The following is a 14499-nucleotide window of genomic DNA, read 5'->3' as shown; positions in this document are numbered from 1 at the left end:
ATTTATTTATTTTGAGATGGAGTCTCTCTCTGTCACCCAGGCTGGAGTGCAGTGGCACAATCTTGGCTCACTGCAACCTCTGCCTCCCAGAGTAGCTGGGATTACAGGCATGTGCCACCACGCCTGGCTAACTTTTATATTTTTAGTAGAGATGGGGTTTCACCATGTTGGCAAAGCTGGTCTCAAACTCCTGACCTCAAGTGGTCCACCCGCCTCAGCTTTCCATAGTGCTCAGATTAGTGCTCAGGCGTGAGCCACCGTGCCCAGCCTTTATTGTACTTTATATATGATGAGCTAGTCCTTTTAAAGTACCTTTTTTCTAAAATCTTTTGTTTCTGAGTCTTTTTTTCTTTTCTTTTTTTTTTTTTGAGACAGGGTCTCACTCTGTCACCCACGGTGGAGTGCAGTGGTATAAGTAGCTGGGACTACAGGCGTGTGCCACCACACCCAGCTAATTTTTGTGTTTTTCATGGAGACAAGGTTTCACCATGTTGGCCAGGCTGGTCTTGAACTCCTGACCTCAAGTGATCTACCCGCCTCGACCTCCCAACAGTGGTGGGATTACAGGTGTGAGCCACTACACCTGGCCTCTTTTCTGAGTCTTAACACTGTTTTTGCATTTGTAGGTTTTCAAAGAACCACCCAGTACTTTCATCAACAAACCCACATGCCAGGAGAGCTCAGCAATATTAACACTAAAACCCTGGAACGTTTATGTGGCTAGCCCTGGGCTACCAGTGAGTAAGTCAATGAATATGATCCTCTCCAGGAAATAAGTCTCAAAACCTGAAGTTATACATCCATTTGCCACTTTGGACAGCTGGTTGCTAAACATACTTAATCATAAGGCCATCTATGAACATTTCTGCACTATCATGACTTTGGCATCATTATATTCTAGGGAAAAGCCGTGCAAAGGGTAAATTTTTGAGATCGAATAAATAGGAAAGAACATTAATTACTTTCCGAATTTAGCTTAAAGCTGTAACACAGAATCAGCAGTTTGGAAAGCGAACTTTTCCTGCTGACATGTGTCAGACACCATGCTGGGCACCGGAGACTCAGAAGCCGCTTTGTCAAGATGAAACACTGTGTTTCCTTGCAGAGCAAACTCTCCTGCCTCCCCCCAGGAGGGGTTCCTCCATGGAGGAAACTAGATAGGAGGACTTGGAGGGCTGGTGTTTACATTGTACTTTTTGTTTTAAAAACACTTCACAAGGGTCTGTGAAGGAGAGAAGGCACATCTGGCATTTGAGGAAACAGATACAGAAAATTTAAATGACTCATTCAGAGTCCAAAAGCAAATTTGTGACAACAAACAGGCCTAGAACCTGGGTCTCAATTTCAAGTTGTATTCTCCTCACACTACTGTACTGCTGGCTTCAAATTAGGTAGCTCTAATTATGGTTAAAGAAATATAAATCTACCTTAAGGGAACCCAATATTAAAATAGACATAAAGTATGACAAAATGGGGAAGAGGCGAGGAAAGGACAGGAAGTATGAATTATTTGCATTTTAAAAATATTTCTCACTTTACATAAAAGTTAGATTTCTTTTCATACAGATTATCTTAGAAATGCATCCATTTCTTTTTCTTTGAAATGCTTTCATTATATTTTCTTGTGGTAAAAAACACATAACATTAAATGTACTACCTTTTTTTTTTAAGACACGAAGTCTCACTATGTTGCCCAGGCTGAAGTGCAGTGGCTATTCACAGGCGTGATCATAGTTCACTACAGTATTTTTTTTTTTTTTTTTTTGAGACAGAGTCTCGCTCTGTTGCCCAGGCTAGAGGGCAGTGACGTGATCTCGGCAACCTTCACCCCCAGGGTTCAAGCGATTCTCCTGCCTCAGCCTCATGAGTAACTGGGATTACAGGCACCCTCAACCACCACCCAGCTAATATTTTGTATTTTTAGTAGAGACGGGGTTTCACCATGTTGGCCAGGCGGGTCTCAAACTCCTGACCTCAGGTGATCCACCTACCTCAGCCTCCCAAAGTGCTGGGATTACAGGCATGAGCCACTGTGCCCGGCTTACAGTCTTAAACTCCTAGATCAAGTGATCCTTCCATCTCAGCCCCTTGAATAGTTGGGACTATAGGCACGTGCCACTGCACCAGGCTCAAAATTTACTGTCCTAACCATTTTTAAGTGTATAGTTTCATAGTTTAAGTACATTCACATTGTTGTACACAGATCTCTAGAACTTTTTCATCTCGCAAGAGTGGAACTCTATCCACTAAACAGGAATTCCCTCTCCCCTTAGCTCTTGGTTACTCTAACCCTAACCTTCATACTTTCTGTTTCTATGATTTTCATGACTTTAGATACTTCATGTGAATGGAATCATATGGTACTTGTCCTTTGGTGACCGGCTTAATTCTCTTAGCATAATGTCCTCAAGGTTCATTCATGTTGCAGCATGTGACAGGATTTCCTTCTTTTTAAGGCTGCTTAATATTCCATTGTGTGTAGACACTGCATTTTCTTTTTTTTTTTTGAGATGGAGTCTCGCTCTGTCGCCCAGGCTGGAGTACAGTGGTGCGATCTTGGCTCACTGCAAGCTCCGCCTTCCGGGTTCTCGCCATTCTCCTGCCTCAGCCTCCCGAGTAGCTGGGACTACAGGCGCCTGCCACCACGCCCGGCTAATTTTTTGTATTTTTAGTAGAGACGGGGTTTCACCGTGTTAGCTAGGATGGTCTCGATCTGCTGACCTCATGATCCGCCCGCCTCAGCCTCCCAAAGTGCTGGGATTACAGGTGTGCGCCACCGCACCTGGCCACATTTTCTTTATTCATTCATCTGTGGATGGACATTTGGGTTGCTTCCACCTCTGCAAGGTTTGGCTTTGAATTCTTCTGGGTATATACTCAGAAGTGGACTTGTTGGATGATATGGTGAACATATTTTAAATGTTCTAAGGAACTGCCATACTGTTTTCCACTGTGGCTGCACCATTTCACATTCCCACCAAGAGTATACAAGGGTTCTAACTCTGCATCCTTGCCACCACTTGTTATTTTTGGTTCTCCTGATAGTGGCCATCCTGATGGATGTGAGGTGATAGTCTATTGAGGTTGTGATTTGCATTTTCCTAATGATTAGTAATGTTGAACATTTTTTCACGTGCTTATTGGCCATTCGTATATCTTCTTTGGAGAAATGTCTATTCAAGTTTGTTGCCCATTTCTTCACTGGGTTATTTGGTTATGTTTTTGTTGTTATTGAGTTGTAGAACTTCCTAGTATACCCTGCACATTAATCTCTTATCAGATATATGGTTTACAATTACTTTCTCCTGTAGGCTGCCTTTTCATTCAGTTGACTGATTCCTTTGACTCACAGATGTTTTTAAGTTTGATGTCCCATTTGTCTATTTTTTCTTTCATTGCCTATGCCTTTGGTATCATATCCAAGAAATCCTGGCCAAATCCAATGTCCTGAAGCTTTTCTCTATGTTTTCTTCTGGAAGTTTAATAATTGAAGATCTTACATTAGGTCTTTGTTTGATAATTGAAGATCTTGCATTTAGGTCTTTAGATCTTAAATGAAGGGCTTACATGTCGGCCATTTTGGCTTACTTTCTGTATATGATGTAAGATAATGTTCCAACTTTTGCATGTGGATATCCAGTTTTCTTAACACCAGTTGTTGAAGAGAAAGAATGTTCTTTCCCCATTTTGTAGTCTTGGCATTATTGTCAAAAATTATTTGTCCAGATGCAAGGGTTTATTTCTGGCTCTCTGTTCTGCTCGCTTGGTCTATTGATGTGGTTTGGCTCTGTGTCTCCACCCAAATCTCATCTTGAATTGTAATTCCCACGTGTCGAGGGAGGGACCTGTAATCTCCACGTGTCAAGGGAGCGAGGTGATTGGGTTCATGGGGTGATTCCCCCATGCTGTTCCTCTGATAAGTGAGTTCTCACAAAATCTGATGGTTTTATAAGGGGCTCTTCCCCCTTCTCTCTCTTCTGTCTCCTGCCATCTTGTGAAGAAGGTCCCTGCTTCCCCTTTGCCTTCTACCATGATTGTGAGTTTCCTGAGGCCTCACCAGCCACGTGGAACCGTAAGTCAATTAAATGTTCTTTGTTTATAAAGAAAGCCTATACCCAATCTCGGGTAGTTTTGTTTTTGTTTGCTTGTTTGTTTTTGTTTTTTTTTGATGACGGAGTCTCACTCACTCTGTCGCCAGGCTGGAGTGCAGTGGTGTGATCTTGGCTCACTGCAACCTCTGCCTCCCGGGTTCAAGTGATTCTCCTGCCTCAGCCTCCCGAGTAGCTGGGATTACAGGCGCACGCCACCATGCCCAGCTAATTTTGTATTTTTAGTAGAGACGGAGTTTCACCGTGTTAGCCAGCCTGGTCTCGAACTCCTGACCTCAGGTGATCCACCCACCTTGGCCTCCCAAAGTGCTGGGATTACAGGCGTGAGCCACTGCACCTGGCCTTGGGTAGTTTATACTTAGTCTCAGGTAGTATCTTTATAGCAGTATGAGAATGAACTAATGCATCTATCTTTATGCCAGTACCACACCTTCTTAATTACTGTTGCTTTGTAGTTATAAAATCAGGAAGTGTGGGGCTTCCAACTTTGTTCTTCTTTTTCAAGATTGTTTTGGCTACTTAGGGCCCCTTGAGACTCCCTGGGAATTTTAGGATGATTTTTTTTTTTTCTAAGAAATGCATCTGTTTTTTTAAATGGAGTTAATACTGTAAGTCCTATCACCTTTCTCCCCCCTTTCAGAAACTCTGTGATGCTTATTCATTAGTGTCTATATAGCTAGTTGTACAAACAAAAATCTCTGGCGCCCAAGATACATTTTCCGTGACAACCATTGAATTTTTAGTCATGTATTGATCAAAAAAGTTTACATAGTTCCATAAGATTATCTCTAAACTGCATGCATGCATGCCAAGGATTGTGTGAAGATGATAGTTAAAACCACATGTGAAAGTTCTATTATTGTAAATAGCTTTCACAGGAATGGCTCATTGTCAAATATTAGTAGTGAGATATTGTGAGGCATCTAAAGTGAATCCACATGTGGGTCCTTGTAAAAAATATGCATTTAAACAGTATTCCTCTAAAATAATAAATCCTTCACCTTAAACAACAGCCTATTAATTTTTCTACAATATCATCTGACCTGATCCCAGACTGTCTGGGATCAAATCCAGCTCTGCTAGTAACTGTCTGTGAGAACTTGGGCAAGTTCCTTAACCTCCTGATGTTTCATGTGTGTCATCTGCAACATTGAAATGAGCTACCTCTTCACGTTGTGAGGATTGAGTGCTAAATCCATGCTAGCTTTTTTTTTTTTTTTTTTTTTTTTTTTGAGATGGCGTCTTGCCCTGTTGCCCAGGCTGGAGTGTGGTGGTGCCATCTCGGCTCACTGCAACGTCCGCCTCCCAGGTTCAAGTGATTCTTCTGCCTCACCCTCCCGAGTAGCTGGGATTACAGGTATGTGCCACCACGCCCGGCTAATTTTTGTATTTTTAGTAGAGATGGGGTTTCACGTGTTGGCCAGGCTGGTCTCGAACTCCTGAGCTCAGGTGATCCACCTGCCTCTGCCTCCCAAAGTGCTGGGATTACAGGTGTGAGCCACCGCGCCCGGCCCCATGTTAGCTTTTATCATCATGACGATGATAATCCCTGTGTATTATTTTCTGTTCAGATGAGAAATTTATTTACTACTAAAATGTATTCCCTACTCCACTGAAAACAATTTAAATTTTAAGTTTAGGGATTCATTTCAGGCTTAGCAATCAAGGGAATACATTTATTTAGTCATTCAGAGTCCTAATCCACACTCCCAGGGTTTCTGTTGGAGAAGCCCCATGTTTCCCACTGCCAGAGCAGCACTCTTGCCACCACATCGTGCATCTGCTCATGGGGGAATCTCTAGAAAGGAGAGACAGCACGTGGTGGAGGAGCAAGGGCCAGAGAGCCCACCAGACCCGGGCTCATATCTGGGTTCTACCCTTTCTTGGCTGAGTGAAACCAGGAAAGTTACTTTGTGTGTTGGTCAAGAATATGTCTAAAATTTTGTTGTTTTTTTAGAGATAGGACCTTGCTCTGGTTGCCCAGGCTGGAGTACAGTGACGCGATCACAGCTCACTGCAGCCTTCAATTCCTTGGGCTCAAACAATCCCCCCGCCTCAGCCTCCCAAGTAGCTAGTACTACATGTGTGTGCTGTCACACCTGGCTTTTAAGGTTTTTGTTTTTAATTAAACTTTTATTTTGAGATAATTGTAAACATCCAGTTGTAAGTAATCACACATAGAGGGCCAGGCATAGTCTCACGCCTGTAATTGCTGCATTTTGGGAGGCTGAGGCAGACGGATCATCTGAGGTCAGGAATTTGAGACCAGCCTGGCCAACATGGTGAATGATGAAACTCTGTCTCTACTATCAGGTGTGGTGACGTGCCCCTGTAGTCCCAGTTACTAGGGAGGCTGAGGCAGGAGAATTACTTGAACCTGGGAGGCAGAGGTTGCTGTGAGCTGAGATCGCGCCACTGCACTCCAGCCTGCGCTACAGTGAGAGACTTTGTTTCGAAAAACAAAAAACAACAACAAAAAAGGAAATCACACATAGAGATCTTGTATACTATTTACCCAGTTTCCCCTAGTAATAACATCTTGCGAGACTGGAGTACAGTATTATAACTGGATATTCACATTGATAAAGTCAAGATGTAGACCCATTCCCTCACAAGCATACCACATGTTGCCCTGTCCCCCATCCCTGACCCCTGGCTATTGAAGAAGTCTTTCTGTAGGTATATGTGTTTTTTCTCTTGGGTAAATACCAAGAATTGAAATGGCTAGATTGTATGGTGAATAGATATTTAACTTTCTAAGGTACTGCTATATGCTTTTTCAAAATTGCTGTGTCATTCTGCATTCCCATCAACAACATATGAGAGTTTCAGTTGCTCCACATCCTTGCAAGCACTTGGTACTGTCAACCTTTATTTAAAAAAAAAAATACGGTAAATACACATAATATGAAATTTGCCATCTTTACCATTTTTAAGTGTACGGTTCAGTGGTATTAAATGCTTTCGCATTATTGTACAACCAATGCTATCCATCTCCAAATCTCTTATCATCTTGCAAAACTAAGTCTCTGTACCCATTAAAGAAAATTCTCCATTCTCCTGAACCCTGGGAACCAGCATTCTATTTTCTGTGTCTATGAATTTGACTACTATAGGTACCTCTTGTAAGTAGCATTATATAGTATTTGTCCTTTTGTCACTGGCTTATTTCATTTAGCCTAATGTCCTCAAGGTCAACTGTGTTCGTCCAAGGTGTACACAGATAGCATACGATTTCCTTATTTTTTAAGAGTGCATAATATTCCATTGCATGTACATACAACATTTTCTTTACGCCTTCATTTTCCAGTGGACACTTGGGTTGCTTCCACCCAAGCTTCCACCCATTTTGATTAATGCTGCTATAAACACAAGTGTACAAATGTCTTTGCGACCCTGCTTTCAATTCTTTTGGGTATATACCTGAACTAGGATTGCTGGATCATATGGTAATTCCATTTTTAATTTTTAAAGGAACAGCTGCTGTTTTATGCAGCAGCTGCACCATTTTGCATTCCCACCAAAAGTGTATACAAGGATTCTAATTCCCGCACATCTTCACCAACATTTGTTTTCTGTTTGTTTTGATAGTAGCCATCCTAGTGTGTGTGAATTGGTATCTCAATGTGGTTTTCATTTGTATTCTGGGATCTTAGTTAACAACTGCAGAAGTCTCTTCAGCTTGTTTAAGCAGAAAGGGATTTATTCAAGGATATTAAATAGCTTGAGGAATCTCCAGAAGGGTCAGAAAGCCAGATCTGGAGACTACACAGCTAGAAACAATAACAAAACTGTTCGGCAGGACTGCCTCAGCCAGACTTTAGAGCTGCCACTGCTGTTGCTGGCACTATACTTGGCCTGCTAATGCTGGATGCTATACACATGACTCTGCATCATTCCTACCCACAAAGGCCAGACTCCTCTCCACCATCCAAGCCAGAACAATCGTTCAGAACAGCACCTGCTTCCTTGTGCTGCTCTCTTTCAGACTGAGACTTGTGTGCGTAAGTCTGGTTGGAGGAGCCTGCACCCTAGCTGCTAGGTGCTGGGAAAGGGAGTTGGGCTTCTTCTTTGGAGACACGAGAGTCACAAGGTGGGAAATTACTCTAATATTGGAAGGGTCTTCAAAGACAAACACAAAGCATGAGAAGTATCTGCTGTATTTTTCTATTCTACTTATAAATAGGGATAGTTATAGCTGCCTCACTGACTCATTTTGAAGATGAGATCTCTCATGTAAAATGTTTAACACAGTGCCTGGCCCAGAGCAGGTGCCAATAATGTTGTTTTTCTCTTTTCTCTCAATAAAATGTAAGCATCACTTCCTGATGTGACATAAGGCTGTTAGTGTAGGCAGCTGTATAATACAATTTTAGGAACCTCAAGGAAGCTCCATGACCCCCCTAATACTCTATCTAACATAAAATTCCATGTTATTACTTTAGCTTAAGTTCTGATCTTTAGAAGTTGCAAAGCCACAATTCACAATTCAAGATGAGATTTCATTGGGGATACAGCCAAACCATATCAAGGTTGTGAAATCCTGGAGGAGATGTGCGAACTGGACTTCAAGGAATTTAAATGGACATTGTTATTCACTGTGGGTTTTCAGAAATCACAAACTGAGAAGTAATTATGGACTTGAAAGTCTGACCCAGAGTCAGTGCTTTATGTAGATCATTTACATGTCAAATGGCCAGGATGCCCTGGCACCCTGGCAGGTGCTCCATGATCAACAGAAATCTCTGGATTCTCTTGTGTCTTCTATTCATCGTAAGATAATCATGGTGAGGTAACTAATCCAGGAAGACTTAGCTTTAAGAAGCATGACCAGGATAAAGTCAGATACCCAAAATCAAATGTCACATTTACAGTGTGCTAAATCTTACACTTAGCAAAATTACTGAGGAAAGAACATGTGGTTGAATATCATGATGATTTAATGAACCATTTCACTCAAATGCAGTGAGTGGTTTTGCTTTTCTTAAGCTTCACCAAGTGGTTGTTTATGGTATACAGGACATCTGGTGCTTTTAGCAGTCCAGCATCCATTTGAAGGGAGCATTTATCTGATAACCAATTAAGCTGAATACATTTTCACATATTTATTGGTTACTTGGATGCTATCTTTTGTGGAATGCCTGCTCGAAATCTTTTGCTCCTTTTTCTACCGGGTTGTTGTCCGCCTTTTTCTTATTGATTGTAGTTCTTTAGGTCTTCTGGGAGATCTTTTGTGGCTATATGTAACACAAGTCTCTTTTTCCATTCTGTGGCTTGTCTTCATTTTTATAAAATGAAGATTTTCTCTACTCGTCTTGGGTAGAGAATCTTAATGATGCCTATTTTACCAACTTTTTTTTTTTTTTTTTTGAGATGGAGTCTCGCTCTTGTTGCCCAGGCTGGAGTGCAGTGGCGCGATCTTGGCTCACTGCAACCTCCGACTCCCAGGTTCAAGCAATTCTCCTGCCTCAGCCTCCTGAATAGCTGGGATTACAGGTGCCCACCGCCATGCCCGGCTAATTTTTGTAGTTTTAGTAGAGATGGGGTTTCACCATGTTGGCTAGACTGGTCTCAAACTCCTGACCTCAAGTGATCTGCCATACCAACCTTTTTATAGTCAAAACTTAATGTTCTGTTCAAAAAAATCTTTGCAGACCTTAAGTTCATGAAGATATTTTCTTTTAAAAATGCTATAGTTGGTATCTCAATGTGGTTTTGATTTGCATTTCTCTAATGACCAGTGATGATGAGCTTTTTTTCATGTTTGTTGGCTGCATAAATATCTTCTTTTGAGAACTGTCTATTCCTATCCTTTGCCCACTTTTTGATGGGGTTGTCTGTTTTCTTCTTGTAAATTTAACTTCTTTGTAGATTCTGGATATTAGCCCTTTGTCAGATGGATAGATTGCAAAATTTTTCTCCCATTCTGTAGGTTGCCTGTTTACTCTGATGATAGTTTCTTTTGCTGTGCAGAAGCTCTTTAGTTTAATTGGATCCCATTTGTCAGTTTTGGCTTTTGTTGCCATTGCCCTTGGTGTTTTAGTCATGAAGTCTTTGCCCACTCCTATGTCCTGAATGGTATTGCCTAGGTTTTCTTCTAGCGTTTTTATGGTTTTAGGTCTTACATTTGTAAGTCTTTAATCCATCTTCAGTTAATTTTTGTATAAGGTATAAGGAAGGGGTCCACTTTCAGCTTTCTGCAATATGGCTAGCCAGTTTTCCCAACACCATTTGTTAAATAGGGAATGCTTTCCCCATCTCACACCAGTTAGAATGGTGATCATTAAAAAATCAGGAAACAACAGATGCTAGAGAGGATGTGGAGAAAAAGGAACACTTTTACACGGTGGGAGTGTAAATTAGTTCAACCGTTGTGGAAGTCAGTGTGGTGAATCCTCAAGGATCTAGAACCAGAAATACCATTTGACCCAGCAATCCCATTACTGAATATATACCCAAAGGAACTAGAAAAAAAAAAAATTTAAAAGCCCCATGCTAAGTCCACCAATATGTGACATACTGAAAGGAACAGTTAAAGAATGAAAACATACCTATGCCCTTAGTGAACTTCTTGGTGAAAAATAAGTAAGTCAACTTTTTTTTGTTTTTCTTGAGTTACTGCTATGAGCGGGAAACTAATCCACATTATGTCCTTTAATCTTCCTAACAACCAATGAAGGGGCCATTATTTCCAATCAACAGATAAAAAGATGGAGGCCTAGACAGGTTGAATAAGTTGTCTAAGGTAAGTGCTAAGTGGTTTGGCTAGTAAGTAACAATTGAATGTTACACTGAAATGTACAATCCATATGTGCTGTAGAAATTCTGAGAAACAGAAAACGATTTGGATTTGGATTAAGTGGTCAGAGCTGTCATAGAAAAGTTATGGCTTGAACTGAGTATCATTAAGGTAAAGGATTTAAGTTTTGATAAAATAAATCAGAACTGTAGGATGGAAGAGCCATTATGAGCCCAGCAATGAAACTGGAGTGATCATGGCCTCTATGTGCCAGTATCCCAGGGTGCTTGGCAGAATAGTGGGAGAGAAGGCTGGAGAGGAGGCTTAGCCAAAGAAAAGAAGTTTGATGAAACTGCTTTTTCTCACAAGACCTTATGGGATTTACTTCACCTAGCTTTTTGTCCCCAGCTACTTTTGCCTCCTTCCACATGATGCATACATTAGCTACACTCAATTGATATTTATTGAATGCCTACTGTGTACAAAGTACAGTGGAAGAAACTGGCTTTGTCACACTGTCCTGGTCATGCAGGGGTTCATGCTTTTATTTAAAGTTACATTTTTCTTTAACATGAAAAAAATCAAATGTATGCATGCACATAATCAAATAGACCTGTAAAAGTTTGTTATCACAAAGCATGCCCTTCCATCTCTCTCCTCAAAAACAACTTTTCATTATTTTGGCAGATTATGTTATTCCCATGCCACGAAATAATCTTGATTAAAAAAACCCTCCTGGCCGGGCACGGTGGCTCACACCTGTAATCCCAGAACTTTGGGAGGCTGAGGCAGGCGGATCACAAAGTCAGGAGATCGAGACCATCCTGGCTAACACGGTGAAACCCTATCTCTAATAAAAATACAAAAAAATTAGCCGGGTGTGGTGGCGAGTGCCTGTAGTCCCTGCTGCTCAGGAGGCTGAGGCAGGAGAATGGCGTGAACCAGGAGGCGGAGCTTGCAGTGAGCTGAGATCGCGCCACTGCATACCAGCCTGGGCAACACAGCAAGACACCGTCTCAAAAACAAACAGAAACAAAAAAACCCAAACCCTCCTAAGTGAAATTTTGTATCCTTTAACCAACATCTCCCCATCCCCAAACTAAGATCCCCCAGCACAGCTCCAGGCCCTGGTAACCACACTTCTACTCTCTACTTCCATGAGTTCTGCTTTTTCGGATTCCACATGTCCGTGAAATCATGTGGTATTTGTTGGTCAGTGCCTTGCTTATTTCACTTAACATGATGTCCTCTAGGTTTATCCATGTAGTCACAAATGACAGGATTTCCTTCTCTTTTTCAAGGCTGAATGGTATTCCATTGTGTATATATACCACATTTTTTTTTTATCCTTTCATCCACTGATGGACACTTAGGTTGATTTATTTGGTTACTGTGAATAATGCTGTGATGAACTTGGGCGCGCAGGTAACTCTTCAAAATACTAATTTCATTTCCTTTGGACACATACCCAGTAGTGGGATTGCTGGATCACACAGTTCTATTTTTAATTTTTTTTTGAGGAACCTCCATACTGTTTTCCTTAATTGCTGCACTAATTTATATTCCTACCAACAGCGTGCAAGGGTTTCCTTCTCCAGCGCTTATTTTTTTTAGACAGTGCCTTGATCTGGTGTCTAGGCAGGAGTACAGTGGTGCGATCATAGCTCACTGCAGCCTCTTACTCCCAGGCTCAAAGGATCCTACCACTTCAGCCCCCCAAGTAGCTGGGACTACAGGCATGCCCACCACACCCAGCTAATTTTTCTTAAAAAAATTTTTTTTTTTAATAGAGACAGGGTCTTGCTATGCTTGCCCAGGCTGGTCTCGAATTCCTGGCCTCAAGTGATCCTCCCGCCTCAGCCCCACAAAGCGCTGGGATTACAGGCATATGCCACCACAGCCAGCCTCTTTCATCTTTTTGATAACAGTGTGAGGTGATATCTCATTAATTTGCATTTCCCTAATTAGTGACATTGAGTAATTTTTCATATATCTGTTGGCCATTTGTTTTTTTTAGACGGAGTCTTGCTCTGTTGCCAGGCTGGAGTGCAGTGGCACAATCTTGGCTTACTGTAACCTCTGCCTCCCAGGTTCAAGTGATCCTCCTGCCTCAGCCTCCCGAGTAGCTGGGACTACAGGCGCCTGCCACCGCGCCCGGCTAATTTTTTGTATTTTTAGTAGAGACGGGGTTTCACCGTGGTCTCGATCTCCTGACCTCATGATCCGCCCGCCTCGGCCTCCCAAAGTGCTGGTTTTTTTTTTTTTTTTTTTAAGACAGAGTCTCACTCTGTCACCCAGGCTGGAGTGCAGTGGCGCGATCTCGGCTCACTGCAAGTTCTGCCTCCCAGGTTCACGCCATTCTCCTGCCTCAGCCTCTCCGAGTAGCTGGGACTACAGGCGCCCGCCACCACGTCCGGCTAATTTTTTGTGTTTTTAGTAGAGACGGGGTTTCACCGTGGTCTCAATCTCCTGACCTCATGATCCGCCCGCCTCGGCCTCCCAAAGTGCTGGATTACAGGCGTGAGCCACAGCACCTGGCCCTGTTGGCTATATGTATGTCTTCTTTTGAGAAATGTCTATTTGGGTCTTTTTTTTTTTTTTTTTTTTTGAGATAGGGCCTTCATGCTCTATTGCCCAGGCTTCAGGGCAGTGGCACAATCACAGCTTGCTGAACCTTGAACTCCTGGGCTCAAGTGATTCTCCTGCCTCAGACTCCTGGGTAGCTAGGACTGCATGTGTGCACCACCTCACCCAACTAATTAAAAAATTTTCTGTAGAGATGGGGTCTCACTATGTTGCCCAGGCTGGTCTCAACAGATCCTTCTGCCTTGGCCTCCTGAAGTGTTGCGATTACATGTGTGAGCCATGCAACCTGGCCTTGCCATTTTAAAATTGGGATGTTTCCTTGCTATGAGTTATTTCACTATGTATTTTGGGTGTTAACCCCTTAAGAGATGTATGGTTTGCAAATATTTTCTCCCACTCTGTTGATTGCTTCCTTTGCGTGCAGAATTTTAGTTTGATGTAATCCCTTGATTTTCAATTTTAGGTATTATCCACTGATTTCCTACTGTGGAAAATGAGAATTTGATAACTTTTCTAACCTCCACAATACCATGTCCTCTCCCAATAAAGTTGCTGTAATTTTGATTAGATTAATATTTTGTTAACATTATTATGCCATTCATCCACTGGTCATAATTTTTCTTTTTTGCCCATTCTGCTTTCCTGGAGTTAACTGCCAGTTTTTTGTTTGGCTTGGTTAGTTTTTCTCCAGAATCACTGTCATCTCTGATTGAAACCTGGAGCCTTGAAAAGCATCTCCTCCACCTACCTTCTGATTCCAGCCAGTATCAGTGGACAGTTCCATGGGAACTGAAGACCCATTTCCTACTCTTTCAGCTTTCTGTCTCAAGGTCTTCTCTGACGCTTAAGGAGCCTACTGTGCCCATGTGCAAACTGCCCCATGTGCAAGGAGATAATGCCCTTGGCAGCAACTTGATGAGTGAAAAATGACAGTGTACAGTTAAATGCTCCAGCCACTTGTCTTTCAGGAGGCATTTCGGGGAGCTATCACATAGCTTCTTTGAGGACCTGGTGGAATCAAGCTCCTACTGTCTACACAGAAATGACCTCAATAATACACCACGT

This window comes from Hylobates moloch, unplaced genomic scaffold (genome assembly GCF_009828535.3).
Source record: "Hylobates moloch isolate HMO894 unplaced genomic scaffold, HMol_V3 SCAFFOLD_16, whole genome shotgun sequence".
Classification (NCBI taxonomy): domain Eukaryota; kingdom Metazoa; phylum Chordata; class Mammalia; order Primates; family Hylobatidae; genus Hylobates; species Hylobates moloch.
This window is presented reverse-complemented; position numbering follows the sequence as displayed.